Source organism: Phacochoerus africanus, chromosome 11, assembly GCF_016906955.1.
Source record: "Phacochoerus africanus isolate WHEZ1 chromosome 11, ROS_Pafr_v1, whole genome shotgun sequence".
Taxonomy (NCBI): domain Eukaryota; kingdom Metazoa; phylum Chordata; class Mammalia; order Artiodactyla; family Suidae; genus Phacochoerus; species Phacochoerus africanus.
Window position 1 is genome coordinate 133,816,631 of NC_062554.1, and position 17,481 is coordinate 133,834,111.

A 17,481-nucleotide genomic window follows, 5' to 3' on the forward strand; every position below is an offset into this window, starting at 1 on the left:
TAACAGAATTTGGGAAAGCACCCAGAGGTGTCTGGTTGCCATGGCTACCATCATAGCCGGCAGGCTTGGATGTGACCAGGAAGTCCCCTCTGCCTAGGAAAATTTGTGGGTACCATGGCCGCTGTAAATGAGGCCAACCTCACAAAACCAGGCTTTCAGGCAAAAGATCACAGTGAAGGGCTGCTTTCCGACGACAGAAATCAACCTCCAGAGCCAACCCCAGCTCGTGTGCCCGATCAATGTTCCAGGGACTCGTGAAGCAGAATAATCTCTTCCCAAACTTGTTTTACTTAGTAAGGCCAAAGATTCATTAATTAACCATCAATCTCATTAAAAAGAAGAGACACAACTTCACAAAGCACGGGGGACCCACAGTTCTCAGAGCCAGGAGCAAAGGCTGTCGGGAGAGGCAGGCAGAGAACAGCAACTCTGTGACCCAGCTTGGGGAGTGAAGGGTACCCAGAAGTCTTCCGTTCCTGAGCACAGTGGTGAATATTTTTCCAAAATATGAATAATAAATGACTTGTGCGCGAGGCCATTCTCTAACTCAGAGACCATCAGGAGCAACTGTCACCGTATCTATTCCAGAAGAAAGAAGCAGCAGTGCAAATGCCTTTCCTGATTTAATAGAAGAGAAAACTGAGGTCCAGAGAAGAAGGACTTGTCCACGTTTGCAAAGTAGTGAAGGATTTGAAATTGAACTGCACCGTTGGACTCCCAGCTACTCGGGCAGTCTCATACCTGATGTTATGAGCAAGGGAAAAAAGAAGTCTTCCACAGAATCTTTTGGTTAACCGCCTTGCATGACCCAAAGGAGCAGTGATTTTTTTTTTTTTTTTGTCATTTCTTGGGCCACTCCTGCGGCATATGGAGGTTCCCAGGCTAGGGGTCGAATCGGAGCTGTAGCTGCCGGCCTGTGCCAGAGCCACAGCAACGCAGGATCTGAGCCATGTCTACGACCTACATCACAGCTCACGGCAATGCCAGATCCTTAACCCACTGAGCAAGGCCAGGGATTGAACCCGCAACCTCATGGTTCCTAGTTGGATTTGCTAACCACTGAGCCATGAGAAGAACTCCCAGGAGCAGTAATTTTTTTAGAAGAATAGAGAAACCATTGCCTAATGATCTCTCTGCCTCGGGCCCTTTCCCCTAAAATTCAAAACCGTTGCCAGAGTGACTTTTCGAAAACTTAAATCTGCTTATGTCACTTCCCTGGTTAAATCCTTAAAATGACTCCCCATTGACTTTAGGATAAATTCGAAGGCCTTATCATAAGGCCTTTCATTAACCTGCCCCTTTGCTCACTGGCTTCATCCCTTCCTGCCCTCCCAACACCCATGCACGACATTCCACCCACCAGAAGCTTCCCATTAAACCCTAATAGCCATGCTCGCTCTCTTTTTTCTTTTTTCTCTGGGGCTCAAAATGTATTGCACGCTGTCCATTCATCCATTTCAACGTTCCATCTTCAGTTCCTCTGTAGCCAGAGGTCACCTCCTCCAGGATGCCTTCCATCTCCATCAGGCTGAATGAAGTTCCTTGTCAGTGTTCTTGCCCGACACTGAGGAGACACCTTAGCCAGGAGGTGTCACCACCTTTTGAGTTAGTTATCCCTTTGCCAGCCTGCCTGTGAGCTGCCCCAGGGCAGAGGCTGGGAATACCCATGGCCATCTCCCCAGCCCCTGGTACAGTGCCTGGCACAAGGTGCACGCTTCAGAGGTGGGTGGCAGGTGCCTCTCTCGCACCTAAAGTTGGCCCCTTTAGTTTTAATAATAGTTTATACATAACTATTTGCATGGCTGTTTTATTGCAACCGAGGAAAAAATTGGGAAGCAGAATCAATCATTAATTACTCTGAAAAAGGTTATCACCTGCTTTATCACAGAAAAAGAGTGGTGTCAATAACCCAAATGGACACATGGCCCACAGCTCATTTATAATCTGTTCACGGTGCCCACCGCTATGGTACAGATGTGTGTGTGCGCATGTGCACGCACATGTGCATCCTTAGGCATACGTGTGCGTGTGTGTGAAGAGGAAAGGGGCATGTGTGATCACTGGGTTGTTTACTTTTATAAGTTGACCTTTGGTTTTGCTGATTGCATGTGTGTTCCTGTGGCCCCAGAGCATATGCGCTCACAAGAGAGTGAGGGAGAACCAATGGCAAGAAGTGGAAGGAATGAGTCTGATGCTATGAAATCGCCCAAAGAATTTAGCAACAAGCTAACAATGTTCCTGGTCCTTTTATCATCATGACCCCTTCCGCGAACGTTGCCCGCTAGAGTTTACAAAGCACTTTTACTGCGGCATTTGCTTCTGACAACATTCTGAAAGGTATGAGGAATGTTTCATTTTGTCTTGTTTTATCTTTAAATAATGTAACGAGGAGCCATGTGCCCATAAACAAAGCAAAAATTAGAACCTTGAAGCAGACTTGTACTGTCAGCACCTGACAGGGTTGGGGTCTTCTCCCACCCCGTCCCCTCCCTGACCCCGCACCCCCCAAAACACCATGGGAAAGAAGTTGTCTCCTGCTTTTACATAGATTTCCAAATTTTTTTTTTAATTTTCATTTTTTAAACTTCATGAAATGGGCTTCATGAAACATAGTATCCTTGGGTCTGACTTTTCCTAACATAACTTTTTTTTTGTCTTTTTTGGGCCATGCCCACGGCATATCTAAGTTCCCATGCTAGGGGTCAAATCAGAGCTGCAGCTGCCAGCCTACACTACAGCCACAGCCACGTGGGATCCAAGCTGCTTCTGCGACCTACACCACAGGTCACAGCAATGCTGGATCTTTAACCCACTGAGCGAGGCCAGGGATTGAACCAGCATCTTCATGGATACTAGTTGGGTTCATTACCACTGAGCCATGAAGGGAACTCCCTCTAAGATAATATCATATTTCTAAATTTCATTCTTATTCTTTTATGGAACTGTGGCATATTCCTTTGCCTTCCAGATAATATTCCATCATATGACTGGCTATATACCACAATCTACTCGCCCGCTTCTCCCTCAGTGGGTACTTGAGTTGTTTACATTTTTGCCTTTGAACAATGCTGCTGTGAATACCCTTTTGCATATATCCTGGCGCACATGTGCAAAGTATCTCCTGAGTATTCACTAGCAGTACAACTGCAAAGAAATAAGAGAAAGTGAATGTTTCAACTCAGAATAATGTCAAACTGTTTAATAAGACAGTGGCACCAAATTGCATGACAAAATGTTAATGTCCCCATCACTCTGTATCCTCTCCAACAATGTGGTTGACCCAAAAAACTGAGAGGAAGAAAACATAAGTCTCAAACCAGCGTGCTTTGGGCCAAATCAGGTTACTCGTCTTGCAAAGTATCTTCCTAGTTATGTGTTTCAATCTGACTTTGAAAATGTTTGGGTGGACAGATGCTTTTGTCTACCACAGGCCCCGCTATTCCCCAATATCTTATACCTGGGCTAATTCACACATTTATATTGTCACCTGGCCTCTCTAAGCATTTGAGTTTGAGATCCCTTTGATTCTTAAAGTCTGTGAATTTAGACTACAAAGGAGTAATGAGTCCAAGAAAATATGCTTCCTAAAAGAATACAGGAAGGACTCAGTCCAATACGCATTTTGACAGTTACCTCTAAAAACTGAAGCCATGGCTATTCTGTACCAAACAGAGTGAGTTCTCATCTAAGGAGTTAGTGGAATTCAAGTTCAAGTGACAGGTGCAGGAGTTCTCGTCATGGCTCAGTGGTTAATGAATCCAACTAGGAACCATGAGGTTGCAGGTTCCATCCCTGCCCTTGCTCAGTGGGTTAAGGATCTGCCGTTGCCGTGAGCTGTGGTGTAGGTTGCAGACATGGCTTGGATCCCGCATTGCTGTGGCTGTGGTGTAGGCCAGCAGCTACAGCTGGACCCCTAGTCTGGAAACCTCCATATGCCACGAGTGCGGCCCTATAAAGAGGAAAAAAAAAGGGACAGGTGCAAATGGGATGAAATAAACACTTGTTGAGGGCATGTGATGCCACAACTGGTCCTCATACTGATGCTCGGTATTATTATCCCCATTTCAGAGTCAATGAAAGTGAAGCAAAGGGAAGGTTGCTGGCTTCCCAAGGTAGTAAGTAAAGGAAGAACTGTATTTGAATTGATGGGTGAATCCCAAGCCCGCCCCTACCGCACTGCAGCATACTGCCTCCAAAACCAAGCCAAATACCTCCTCCCTGTGCATCAGAGCACACACCAGTTTTATGGGAAGCACCAAATTTAAGCTCCTGATATCACTGCAAGGTAGTTCAAGCACCTGCTCCTGCTATTTTGTACAAACAGGAAATTGAGGTCTAGAGAAGTGAAGGAGTTTGCCCAAGTTCACCTGGGGAGTGAGTGAAGGCACTGAGGTACGAAATATTCTCCTCGCACCAACACCAACTTCTTATTCCACACTGACTAAGCAGCAAGTTCATCCCAAAAGGTGCAGCGGGAGTCACTGCCTACTCATCTCGTCCATTCCTCCTGGAAAGGGCCACAGGCTCCTCGCAACCAGACACCGAAGGTGATGGTCCCCGAAGAAGCAAGTTTGGTAAAGGAGAGAATGATTTTACCGACCCTGATTTAGAAACACAATGCCTTCCCAGATGTCCATGCAGGGCTGCACTTTGAGTATAATTACCTCCTTTGGAGAGCCTACTAAAGCAGGAGGCACATGACAGAGCTACACCACAGAGCTTAGAGATTCACTAATCTTTCTGGAAAGGAGAGAAATATCAGGAGAGTGGTCTTCCAAAGAAAAGTAACATCCTTCCTAGAAATAACGACGGAGCGAGGGAACCCCGTCCAGGGAGCTTTAAACATGGCGCCCTTCTCCTCCTCAGAGCAGGTTTGGAAGGTTGCGACCAGTTTAAAGGCATCACCTTTGAGGACAATTTAAACTTTGAACTTACTGGTTCAGGTCAGCTACCCTCTAGGCTGGGTCCTGGCGAGGGTTATATTGCAGGGACCGGAAGACTCTTCCAACTCCAGAATAAGGCCCCAGAAGAGCCATCACTGGGTCATTTCCCAACAACAATTCTGACTTGGTACCTGTCTAGAGAGAGAATGTTCCCAAAAGGCTGAGAAGTCATGAGCATGAGCTACTCTACGCTTTAGTGGAAGCTATTTCTTTCTTGGGCTCCCCTCAATCCTGAGAAAGTCTTTGGACAAGGACTACTTGCCTTCCTTAAGGCATAGAGCTAGACACAGAGGATGCAGTGATGACTAAGATAGACCTTGCCCTCAAAGATCTCGCCGCCCGGGAGGGAAGGCTCTTACAGAAAGGGGCACAGATCGGAGTACCATGCGCAGCGATGGAAGCAGGGAGCCGGGCCTGAAGATGAGAGGAGCACGAGGAGTACTCTCAGTGGTGGAAAAAACACACGGAAAAGGAGACCTAAGAGCTGTGTTTTAAGGATGGATGTACAATGCTCAGTTCTACCCACTGGATCTCTCGTTTCTGGAACGCTGTCTCGAGTCATCTCTTCACGACAACGTCATGGTAGTTATCTCCTGTGTGACAGAGAATTAACACTTTCATCTGTAGGCCTGAGATGCGAGGGTCCTAAGAGCAAAGAGCACACCTGGTCCCTTGAAAGGCGTCCCTGTAGATTGCAGTCCTTCTCCTACGCCCCATGAAGAAGAGAGACCTCCACCTGAGGGTTCTCCACCTACCTGGATTCGAGAGGGAGGCTGAACGGAGAACCTCCAACAGCAGTGTCTACCTCTTGACCTTTCTCTCTCTTACCCAGCAATCATAGCAACCATTTCTATGGTCTCAGGACACACAAGTTTAATCTGGCATCTCTATCCCCTGTGACCCTCACCAGATGTGACTGCCTCTGCTTTGCCCTCCAGAGAAACTATAGGCTAAGCTGTTTCAAAGTAGCAGAGGAAAAAACTAGTGGGGGTGGGGGGCAAGAGTTGTCATCACCTACTCCCAGGCAATTTTAGCATCCTCACTCCCCCTATCCCCCTCCCTCTCATCAAAGTCAACCAAGCCAACCATTCCATCCTGATCTGTCCCTTCCCCTGCACTATATAAAGCAAGCTACAGATGGCACACACGGATTGATGCTCCAAAACTCCCCAGTGCCCACTCCCTTCCATCAAGCTGGTTCCTAAATCTGTGGATGCAGCAGACTTCAGAAGAGGAAGAGGCGTGATCACGCAGCATGAGCCTTGGCACAATGGAGTCTGGGCTGTGCCAGGGCCACGATGCCCGAGTCTCACCCGCTCGGATGCAGCAATCAGAATGGCATCTGGTTGCCCCACTGTCCGTGTGACGGGAACCTGGTGCTGAGAGCCACGTCTCTCTCTTTAGTGTGCCCTGGGTGGTTGGTAAAGAAGTTCATGATAAAGTGGAGAGAGAGGAAAGAGAAAAACCATCAGGGGAAAATGAGTGGAGGGGCTTAGAGGAAATAGAACCTTGAATCCTCCCTCCTCTGCTCATTCATCTTCCGGCATACAGCTTTCAGAAGAAGGGGGTCTTAGGTAGAGCCAGCCTAGGAACAACCAAAAACCAAGGTTTTTGGAGGCCTTTCTTCCTTGAGAGAGTTTGTTGTTGTTGTTGTTCCCAGTATTCCCGCCTCAGTCATCCAGGAAATGCCCGGAAATGGAAATTCTTTTTCAGAGCCCTGAGCAATCACAACCACACTCAATTATGGATATTTATTACATTCCAAAGCATTGGATGACACATTTTATACTCTTGTTCTCATGTAATCCTTAGGCAAAAGTGAAGACTTGTATTTCCTCCCTGTTTTTTCGGAAGATAAAACAGAGATGCTAAAGTTGCCATGATCACATGGCTCTTAAATGGTGGAGCTAAGATGCCAAAGCCAGACCTGGAGGACTTAACAGCCCTCATTCCTAAAGGAGCTTGTCAACCTCAACTAGCTGTCATAATGGATGCAGTCAAAAAGCATTACCTGAAACTCCCTATCTTGGAGATATTTACATTTTAATAGCCTGTCTCTCAATGAGGCTTCAAAGAGTAAAGGACTGAGGTACTTGTAAGGCTATTTGGGGCATCACAATAGGTCACAGGAAATACCTGGGGTCAGGGGTATCTCAAATAATACTGTGTACCTCTCTCAACTCTAGGTAATGAAGTCAGACCCATGTGCAGGAAGGGTGAGGCCATTGTCTTGTATTTATTTCAATAGCAACTGTGCTTATTAGGGTTTATAACCAAGGGAAATTTTGTTTGGATATAGGAAAGCCTTCCCCGTGAGGGAACCTGTGGCCCTTTGGTGGATGACTGCTATGCACACACACACACGCACACACACACACACACGCTCACACCCACAGAGACTCACCTCTCGCTCCTCGGCCTGGAGGAGTTCCTTCCCATCTGGGCACAGGGATATAAACGAGGTGATTTCCCAGGAAAACTCTTGGCCTCAGGTTGGAACCTGTAGCTTTGACTGGGAGCGTTTCATTTCATTTCCCAGGATGTCCTAAAGACACGCATGGAGTTGACATTTCCTGCCCTTAAAACAACATCAGATAAGCAAAGCTGGCGGCTTCCAACACATTCTTTGAAAAGAAAAATATTTTCCCGGACTTGGGTCAAGAAGGAATTGCCCAGCCAATAACATTTGGAAATTCAGTTGCCACCCTCCTCCAGGTCCCTCAACCCAGGTCGACTTTCTGTCCTTCCGGACCAACCTACACAGGAAATCATTTTCTGACAAGCTACCAAACACGACTCCTGGAAGGCAAATAACAGACCCAAAGGCCTTCATTGTCTGTGACTCTCCTCTCCTGCTGTGGGGAGAAAGGTCTCCTCCGCCGCCAGGAAGAGCCCAGTGGTGCTGCCCCACTCCGCACCTGGGACTGGCAGAGGCTGCTGCCCTCCCGGGTGCTCGCTCGCTCTCCCCCTTCCCTCCCAGACCATTCCCGAGGCAGCCCTCCCAGAACGGGTGAGGAAAGAAGGCCGTAGGCAATGGCCACAGAGGACAGCCCTAACTCCATCCTTCAGGGTCCTGCCGTGTGCAAACCAGTAGTGACAGGAATGTAAACAGCACTTGAACGCATTCTCATGCAGAGATATGCATGCAGGTGGGCTAGATAGATACGGGCTTAGGACCCCAGGGCCCCTCTCTGTGCCCTCCTCATCCTAGCACAGGCAGGAAGCCCAGAATATTCTAGTTCTGTTCTATCAGCAAAGATATACGCCATGTAACAAATGCTTTGATAATTCACTATGGGGGCCCAAGGTATGCTTTTGTCCTAGAGGCACATGCCCTTAAGAAAAGATGCTCAAACGGGTCGATGCTAAGCTCGAAGTAAAACCCAAAGCCCTTGTCAGAGGGTCCTACGGGCCCCCTCGCAATAGGCCATCCCTGCCCCACCTGTCTGACCTCGTTTCTTCCTGACTTTGCTCTCCGCTCACTCCTCTCCAGCAAATGGTCTCCTGTGACGTCTCCCAATGTATGGTCTTTTCCGTGGCTCGTCTTCTTGACTAGAATCCTATTTCCCCAGAAATTTCCTTGGTTCACACTCTCACTCCATCAAGGCTTTGCAAAAATACCACCTTTCAAAAAGGCTGGCTTCGGGAGTTCCTGTCACCGTGCAGCAGTTAACGAATCTGACTAAGGAACCAGGTTCAAGCCCTGGCCTTGCTCAGTGGGTGAAGGATCCATTGTCGCCGTGAGCTGTGGTGTAGGTCGCAGATGAGGCACGGATCTGGCATTGCCATGGCTGTGGTGTAGGCCGGCAGCTGCAGCTCTGATTCAACCCCTAGCCTGGGAACCACCATATGCCGTGGGTGTGGCCCTAAGGGGAAAAAAAAAAAAAAAAAAAGCCCTCTCGGGAGTTCCCATCATGGCGCAGCGGAAACAACTCAGCCTAGTGTCCATGAGGATGCAGGTTCAATCCCTGGCCTTGCTCAGTGGGTTAAGGATCTGGTGTTGCCATGAGCTGAGGTGTAGGTTGCAGACATGGCTCAGATCCCATGTTGCTGTGGCTCTGGTGTAGGCCGGCAGCTTCAGCTCTGATTAGACCCCGAGCCTGGGAACCTCCATATGCCATGGGTGCAGCCCTAAAAAGACAAAAATAAAATCAAGTTTAAAAAAACACAGAGAGGTTGCCTCTCTTCTTTAAGTGTCCTACCTGCCTGGGTACCGCCCCCACACCTGTGCTCTCCCCAGACCCCCCCCCACCCTGTGCTCTATTTTCTTTTCCCATAGCACTTGTCATTTATAGCACACCACATACTTTTCTAGTTTATTACATTTATTATTTATTCTCCTTCCTCTTCACACCCTGCTGGAAGGTAAACTCCATGCGAGCAGGGGTTTTTGAGTTTTTTCATCACTGATGTATCCCAAAATATCTAGGATAATGCCCTCCACATAACAGATGCTCAAGAAACGCTGGCTGAATGAACCCTGACTGAAGGAAAGACACTGCTAACGGAGGGATTTCCAGTACTCTCTAGAACCACTGGATGCTCACCTCTACCTGAATTCCAGGCAGTGGGGTTCATCCCAACACATGCAGAAGCTCTACAGAAGAACAGACCCCATACTTTTTCTGTTCCTCCCAGCTTAATCCTTAGTCCCCTCAAATCCATTTCCCTTTGTGCATATTTCACACTCTGCAGCCAAAGGCAGAATGCACCCTCCCACCTTTTCCTCCTGATTCATTTCCCATTACAGATTTAAAGAAGCCCCTCGGTTTTGTTTTTTTTACTTGCCTGCAATTCAGGCTCCTCTTCCCACTCCCTGGCCCCGCTCTCCCGGGGCTGCCTGGCACCTAATTCTGCTTGGATGCTGTGCTCCTCTGTCTGACCACAGCCCCGGCCCCTGTGCGTGCCCTTGGCTCAGAGAGGCCCTTCTAGGGAAACTTGGACCCCGGGATGAAGTCACGCTCTTGAATCTGTCTTCATTTACTATCATCAGTGATACTGAACACGTTTAAATCAATAGTAACAAGCTCTCCGTGCCACCAGGAAACACGTTTAATAAAGAGCGTGACGCACAATTATGCCTCTCCTCGCTCTGGATGCCGGACTAACCTTGTATTAGTACATCGATATGACAGGAGCAAAACATGTAAAAACCTGAAGCCACAATGATGACAAACTCTCCCCAAAGTGCACATGTGTTTTGCAGAAAATGTCTCCTAGTCTAACTCTGTGTGACAGCAAAAATCAAATGATGCTTTACTTTTCAACAGCTACTCCATCTCCAATCTGGGCAGCCACTTTTTTAACTGTCAACGGCCATCCTGCCAAGTTCATAGCAGGGAAACTCTGAACGCTCCAGACCGAGGCGAGGCTGATGCGTACGTGTGGTGTGCTCTGCAGGCTCATTACATCTGTGAAACTTCAGCGCCCGCATTCATCACCAGCTCCTCCCACTCGAACCCACCATTCCTCACGCTGCAGGACCTACTTGTCTTAAACTTCATGGCTCTCTACTCTTCCCACAGTTTAAAAATAATAACCCACCTGAAGTTTCTGGGTGGCACAAAGTTTACGGATCCCGCATGGCCGCGGCTGAGGCGCAGGTGGACCCTGTGGCTCGGGTTGGACCCCTGTCCTGGGAACTTCCACAGGCCACATGAGTGTGACCAAAAAAAAAAAATCAAATAAATACATAACCTATCATGTGCCTATCACATTATAGACTCCAGAGTACATTTACATGCGTATCCTAATTTTACCCCACATCAGTGGCCTAGAGTGGGCATTGCTGTCCATATGTTGCAGTAGTGACTAAAATAGAAGGGAAGACAGAGGGACTATTCACAGGCTCACGTGGGACACGGAGGGCTTAGGTTCGAACCCGAGCCCTGGATTCCACAGCCAGGACCCAGCTTGCTCATCCTTGTTGTCTGACTCTGTCACTCGGCCGTCTTCAGCTTGCAGTCAATACTTCTGCTGATACATACTTCTCTCTCCACGCTGCTGAGGCTCTTTGCCTCATCCTAACCTCATATCGACAGTCCCACTTGCGGACTGTGTGCCGGGCATCTCTTTCCAGCCCGGACGTCAGACGTACCTCCTCTGATCCTTTCTCCCCTGTGCTCTTATGGTCACGCCTTGACTCTTGCGCTGATCGCTTTGCAGCTATTTGCTTGTGCATCGCTCTCCTGCTACGGCTCCTCCGGACTGGGGCTGGGTCTCCATCAGCTCTAGACGTGTAGTACTTGAGATGGTGAGTGGATGACAAGTGTGCCTGAAAGAAGAGGGAGCCTCTGCTCGAGTCCAGATCCAAACACGACCCCTGGCCCACCTGCACTGGCCCAGCCAGGCGAACCCCTCCGCAGCTCACCAGGCAAGGCATACTCAAGAGAACAACTCACTTCAGAGTCTAAAGTCCCAGGGACCTGCAGTAGTGCTGCCCCAAGATTTTTTGAGAAAACCCAAAGAAGTAAAGAGGTGATGGAATTGGCAGGGACAGAACCACAGAGCTGGAGGGGGAGGAGCTGTCAGGGGGGCAGAGGAGGGGCGGGCCATGCCAGGAGGGGCACCAGCTACCTCATCTGTCTAAACCTGGATGCAGCAGCTCCTCGGGAGTCTCTGTACTGAGAGTGATCGGACTCCCAGGCCCCTCCGAGGAGAGCGACAGCTGAGTCAAAAAGAAAAAAAAAACAAAAAGGCTTACATTTCAATCTGGAATTGCCTTCTCTGTCAGCAAAAACCCAAGTTTCCTGAAAAGGGGTCCAGCTATAGTTGGATTTATCTCCATAAAGCGTCACTCCAAATCCCCCTTCCAGTTGGGGCCTCTCTCCTACACAGTCTCTCTCACACACACGTGTGCACACATACACACACACACCATCTCCTGGGCCAAGCTCAAACATCGACCCCAATGATGCGACCTGGAGTCTTCTCAGCTATCTGTACACATCAGTTACTTTTAACTAGCGTGTTGAGGCCTCCTATGCGTCCAGCACGCTTCGGGGCACACAAACCTCCATAAACACGGCTCCTCCCCTCGTGGAGCTCTCAGTCAAAAAGAGCAGATGAGCCCACGCTAAGGAAGCAGAACAAGCTCTAGAGATGCTGTGGGATTAAGAGAAGGGCAAAAGGACTTGCGCTTGAAGAGGCTGCACACCTGGCACCATAGGTGCGTGTAAAGCTGGGCCTGGAAGGATACGGCGAAGGCCACGCTGGGGGAGAGCACCTGGGTCTCTGTGGAGAAGCCCCGTCACGATCTCCGCTCCAGGGGACAAGTCAATCAGGACTCGCATACTCTCCCAAGACCAGTGAAAGCCAACCAAGAAGCCCCAAAGCAAAGTAAATGGATTCGGGTCCCTCGTTTTGTAGAACCAAGGAAGATGCCTGTCCACTAAAGTATTCAGGAAGCAGAGTTCCCATCGTGTCTCCATGGGTTTAGAACCCGATTAATATCCATGAGGATGCAGGTTCGATCCCTGGCCTCCCTCGGTGGGTTAAGGATCGGGCATTGCCTTGAGCTGTGGTGTAGGTCACAGACGAAGCTGGGATCTGGCATGGCTGTGGCTGTGGGGTAGACCAGCAGGTGCAGCTTCAATTCGACCCATAGCCTGGGAACGTCCATGTGCCACAGGTGCAGTCCTAAAAACGTAAAGAAATAAAGGAAGTATGCAGGAAGCAGTGCTAACTCACTCCGTAAGGTGAAAACCCAAGACGTAAAATGGAAACATGAACAAAGAATGCTTAGAACAGCGCCGAGATGGTATCATCCTGCGGCACCTTATTTTTTCCTTACCAGCATCATCTTACACTCTGTTATTTACTTTCAAACTTGATCCCCCTTGCCGGCCCCTGCTCTCAGTCTTGGTATCCAATCTAAATTCACGAACTTCTTGAGTTCCCACTGTGACTCAGCAGTAATGAACCCGACTAGTATCCATGAGGATGTGGGTTTGACCCCTGGCCTCGGTCCGTGGATTAAGGATCCAGTGTGGCCGTGAGCTGTGGTGTAGGTCGCAGACATGGCTTGGATCCTGCGTTGCTGTAGCTGTGGCGTAGGCCAGCAACTGTAGCTCTGATTTGACCCCTAGCCTGGGCACTTCCACCTGCTGCAGGTGCAGTCCTAAAAAGGATAAATAAATACATAAACTTCAGTGAGAAAGTGTGCGTTGGGGGGGTTCACAGGGAATGTCTCATGGGAAGGGGGTGCTTGGGACTTATCAGAGAGTGGAGAATACTCCCACACTGCTTGACAGCGAGCAAAGACATGACGATGATGGGAGGCAGTGTTGCCAAAGGATTTGGGGACCAGAGCACATGGGGCTATAAGTTGCCGAACCAAGGGCTTTCAACTGGATGGTACCTCCAGGACAGACCACTGAAGGCTTCTGAGGAGTGAACTGATCTGATCAGGTCTCTGGCGGCTCCCCTAAGACCTGCGTCCTCACCCAGGGAGGAACCATCCTGCAAGGAAAACAGAGTTAATACTACTCTTAAATGAGGAAGGCCTTTGCTGCCTCCCTGCCCTGCCCTCTCCTGGGGCACCTGGAACTCGGTCTCTGTGGCATTATCCCTGAAGGCCTTCGATGCCAAGGTCTCCACTAGACGTTAAACGCTGATGTGGAGCCTCCGTCCCTGGGGAGGGGACCAACAGGCCCATCTGTGCAGCGCCTCTGCCTAACCGCAGTCAGGTTCCTGGGTGGCTCAAGCCCGGCAAGTAGGTCCTGCCCCTGTTCACAACATACGCATTCGTCCTCTTCCCTGAAGGCCCCCAAGGAGAATGCGCTGCTTCCTCGGTGACACGCCCTCATGTTCATTACACACGAATGGCCCTGACCAAACCATGCGGATGGGTTACCACGGAGCCACGTGCACCCTCAACCAGCCCGAATGGGGACGCGGGTTATAGCTGTGGAGCGGGGAGCATGAGTCACCCCTCCTTGCTGTGGAAGGGCTTTTGAGTGAAAGCAAATAGACCCTAATCCTTAGAGGCAAAAATGAGTAATGATGTGGTCGATCTTGCTCTTTGAAGAGAGGAAATGCTGCTGATGGTGCCTCCCTAATTCAGGTTCTCCTGCATCCTGACATCTCTGGATTAGTGAGCTTGGGTGGAGCTGGAGTAGAAACTGTGAAGTCAGTAGAACTAACTAAGGCTTTGTTCTTCTGAGTTGTGAATTAATAGGGACCAGAGAGTGTTTCCATGGTGAAATAAATAATCTGATAGTTACAGGAAACATGTTTTTAATATAAAAATTGGACATATGGTTTGACATGTATGAGTGTACTTTGGAAAGTAGAAGGAAAAAATATTTAAAATTGGGGTTGTTCCTGAGAGAGCTTTGGCATCTGGTCACCTTCATGCAGGGCCCTCACTCAAGAGGAATATACAGTGCAAAAATCCAGGATGAGCCAATTAACACAAATCACTAATTGCAGCTTGGCTAACCTATGATCTATGCGTAAGACGAATTCATCAGCACTGCTCGGCCAAGCCTCTTTGTGACTCTCGGCAGCGAAGCTGACCTCTCAGAGGTCTCAGCCTCCTGCAAGAAAGGAAGCCTTCATCTCTGTGTGTCCGGAGGTAGGAAAACTTCTGGCCAGTGCAGCACTTGGGAGCAGACTCATCAAGTTAAAGGGAGAATTGCACACAGTCCTCCCGGAGAGCTTGCCCTGAGGGATTTACCCCTCTTTTGCACCGTTTAGATCAGGATAAAGTACCAGCTTTCCTTGCTACCTAAGAATTGCTTTGTTCTCATCTACCAAATGCAGAGTTGGTGCTGGTCACCCCAATGCACTTAGAGACACACTTCCATTACAACCAACACATCAACCTCTTCCCCCCCCCCCCCCCCCCCCGCCACACACACACACACACACACACACACACACACACACGTCAGAGCAGGCTCCATTTGGTTGTCGCTCCTGGGATGGATGCAAAATGGAGCCAGATTTGCATAGTATGCCAGACAAGCCCTCCGGCCCCTGAAACTTCACACCTGTCTCCTGCCAGTACCCGAAGTGCCATCTGCTTCTCCAGGAAAGCCAGACACAAGGCCCCCTCTCTGTGCCTTTGGTAGATGATAAGAAAACCTGGCATGAGGAGCCTTCCCTGCTCAAAAAATAACTCATGGTACGTAACATACAGTCACATGAAGATCCGAAGGGAAAGCCTTACAAACACTCAGATGATGGTTGGGGCATGCAAAAGGGAAACTCTTTAAGGACCAACCTCATCCCAACCAGATGGTTTCCCCTGCCAAGAACCCTCCAAGTGAGTTCCGGGTGGGTGGTAGAAAGTTCTACACACACACACAAAGGCATGCGAAGCATCCAGACAGGATCATATGTTTTCATCTACCTCTGAGATTGAGATGCTTTCCTAAAGCTTTTTTCCGCCACCTCACATAAATAATTTTACTCGTTAGTGCGCCTTTTACCATATAGTCCTTTCTGCAGGTCTGAGGGCAGAGCAGAGGGAAATTCCCTCTCCCGGCTGGCACGGCGGTGCCTGGGCAGAGGCCAGCCACGGACCACAGGGAGGGACAGACCCATGGCAGCATGGCTCCCAGGGCGGTTTAAGCACAGGACTCCCTACAGGCAAGGGGACAGACTGGGGTCCAGTTTGTCAATGGTTGGCCCCACGGACATTTCGGGCTAGATGACTTAGTTGTGGGGAGATTTTTCTGGGTCTGAGGAGGTGTAAGCAGAATCCTTGGCCTCAATCCATGACATAGCAGTAGTACCGCTCCCCCAGGAGGACAGCCAGATACTGTCAAAAGTCCCCTGGGGAGCAGAAGCATCCCTTTGGAGAAGTCCTGAAGCCGAGACGGTCTCTTGAAGTCTCCTCAAAGCCCATTCTTGGGGTACGCAGGTGGCAGAGAGGGTTCTGCTGGCATAGCCTTTATCACAGAGAATGATGCTCGTTTGTTGATGCGTCTATATCTCCCATCGGATCGCTTTTCGGGGAGGACGCGAACCCCCTCCATCGGGGCACTGCTGTCTCTGCAGCCTGGGGCCCTGTGCCCGGCACAGGTGGTAAAGGAATGAATCATTGAGGGAATGAACGGCAGGCCGGATCCGTCTCCCTCCCGAGCCCCTGCTCCGTGTGCCCAGTGCCGTGTCTTTGTGCCGCTGGGGGGAGGGCAGGGAGGGACCTCTTCAGAAAACCAATAAAATAAATGACTAAGTAAATGGAACCTCTTGTCTAGAGAACACAGAGATGAGATAAATCATTGGGCGTCCTGGGAAAATTATCTCCACCATCCTGCCCCGGTTTCTCCATTCAGCCAGAAAACACTTTAATTTATCTTGTGAAATTTTTCATCCACCAGACGAACATTAAGTATTTCTTCTTTTTTTTTTTTAATATTCTACTCTCTACCAAGGTGGGGTGGTTCTCCATTCATTGGAATAAAAGCTCCATGAACCCCAGTGCACGTTAAGGCGTGTGAGGTTGGCCAGGATTCAGGCCGGCAGGAGGACCAGGACATCTGACGCTCATTCTTCACATAATTCGAGGGGGGAAAATAAACTGTGTGCCTTTCATTAAAGGAATGGATCCATCAGGCCCAGGACAGGGCAGGCATCCCAGGCTCGCCTTACCCACTTTTTGTCTCAAATTAGCCCCCAGCTGGTCAAAAAAGCTCCGCAGAGTCAGTGGTAGACATTCTTTCTCTCCTACCCCGCTGTCCCTTCATGCCTTTTCGTCTCCGAGCCCAGGTAGTTTTCGTCAGCTGGCTCACACCCAGCAAACGCTGCACGCGGCTGTCTGCTCTTGTGTGACACATGCTCTCCAGCGCTTCCCAAATCCCCGAGTCGATGCTTCCCTCCCCCGGAACACGCTATCGTTGGCCCGCACACATCCAAGGATCCACCCTGGCCGAGAGGGCGCTGCTTTTTCATGCTTGTCAGGAGCCAGGATGAGGTTGTACCGAGAAACCCACGCTCCTGACCAGCCGGGGCCAAGGGTAAACATAAACATGACATCGTGGATCAGGAAGCAACGGAAGGATCTGTGACGATGAAATAAATTCTTTTCGAAAAGGAAACAGCCCCTTCCTAAATGCAAATGATGGTTCTCACCTAGGCCAGGAACCTCTTCCAAAAATCTGATCCAACCAAACTCTAACCGCACTTTCCAAAAAGCCAAGGTCTTGGAAATTTCATTCAGTGTTCTTGGATCACAGACCAGAAGCTGCAGTCTTAGCTCTGAGGGGTCTCCCTCTCTGCCACCGCCTCCATTGTGCCCTTTCTTTGGCTACCTTAACATTAGGGTCAATTTGGAGTTCCAAGTGTGGCTCAGCTGGATAAAGAACGCAACTAGTATCCATGGGGATCCAGGTTCAAACCCCGGCCTCGCTCCACAGGTTAAGGATCGGGCTTTTCCATGAGCGGTGCCCCGGGTCACAGATGCTGCTCATATCCTGCACTGCTGTGGCTGCAGTGTAGGCTGGCACCTGCAACTCTGATTTAAACCCTAGCCTGGGAACATCCATATGCTACAGGTGCAGCCGAGAGAAGACCAAAAAAAAAAATAGTA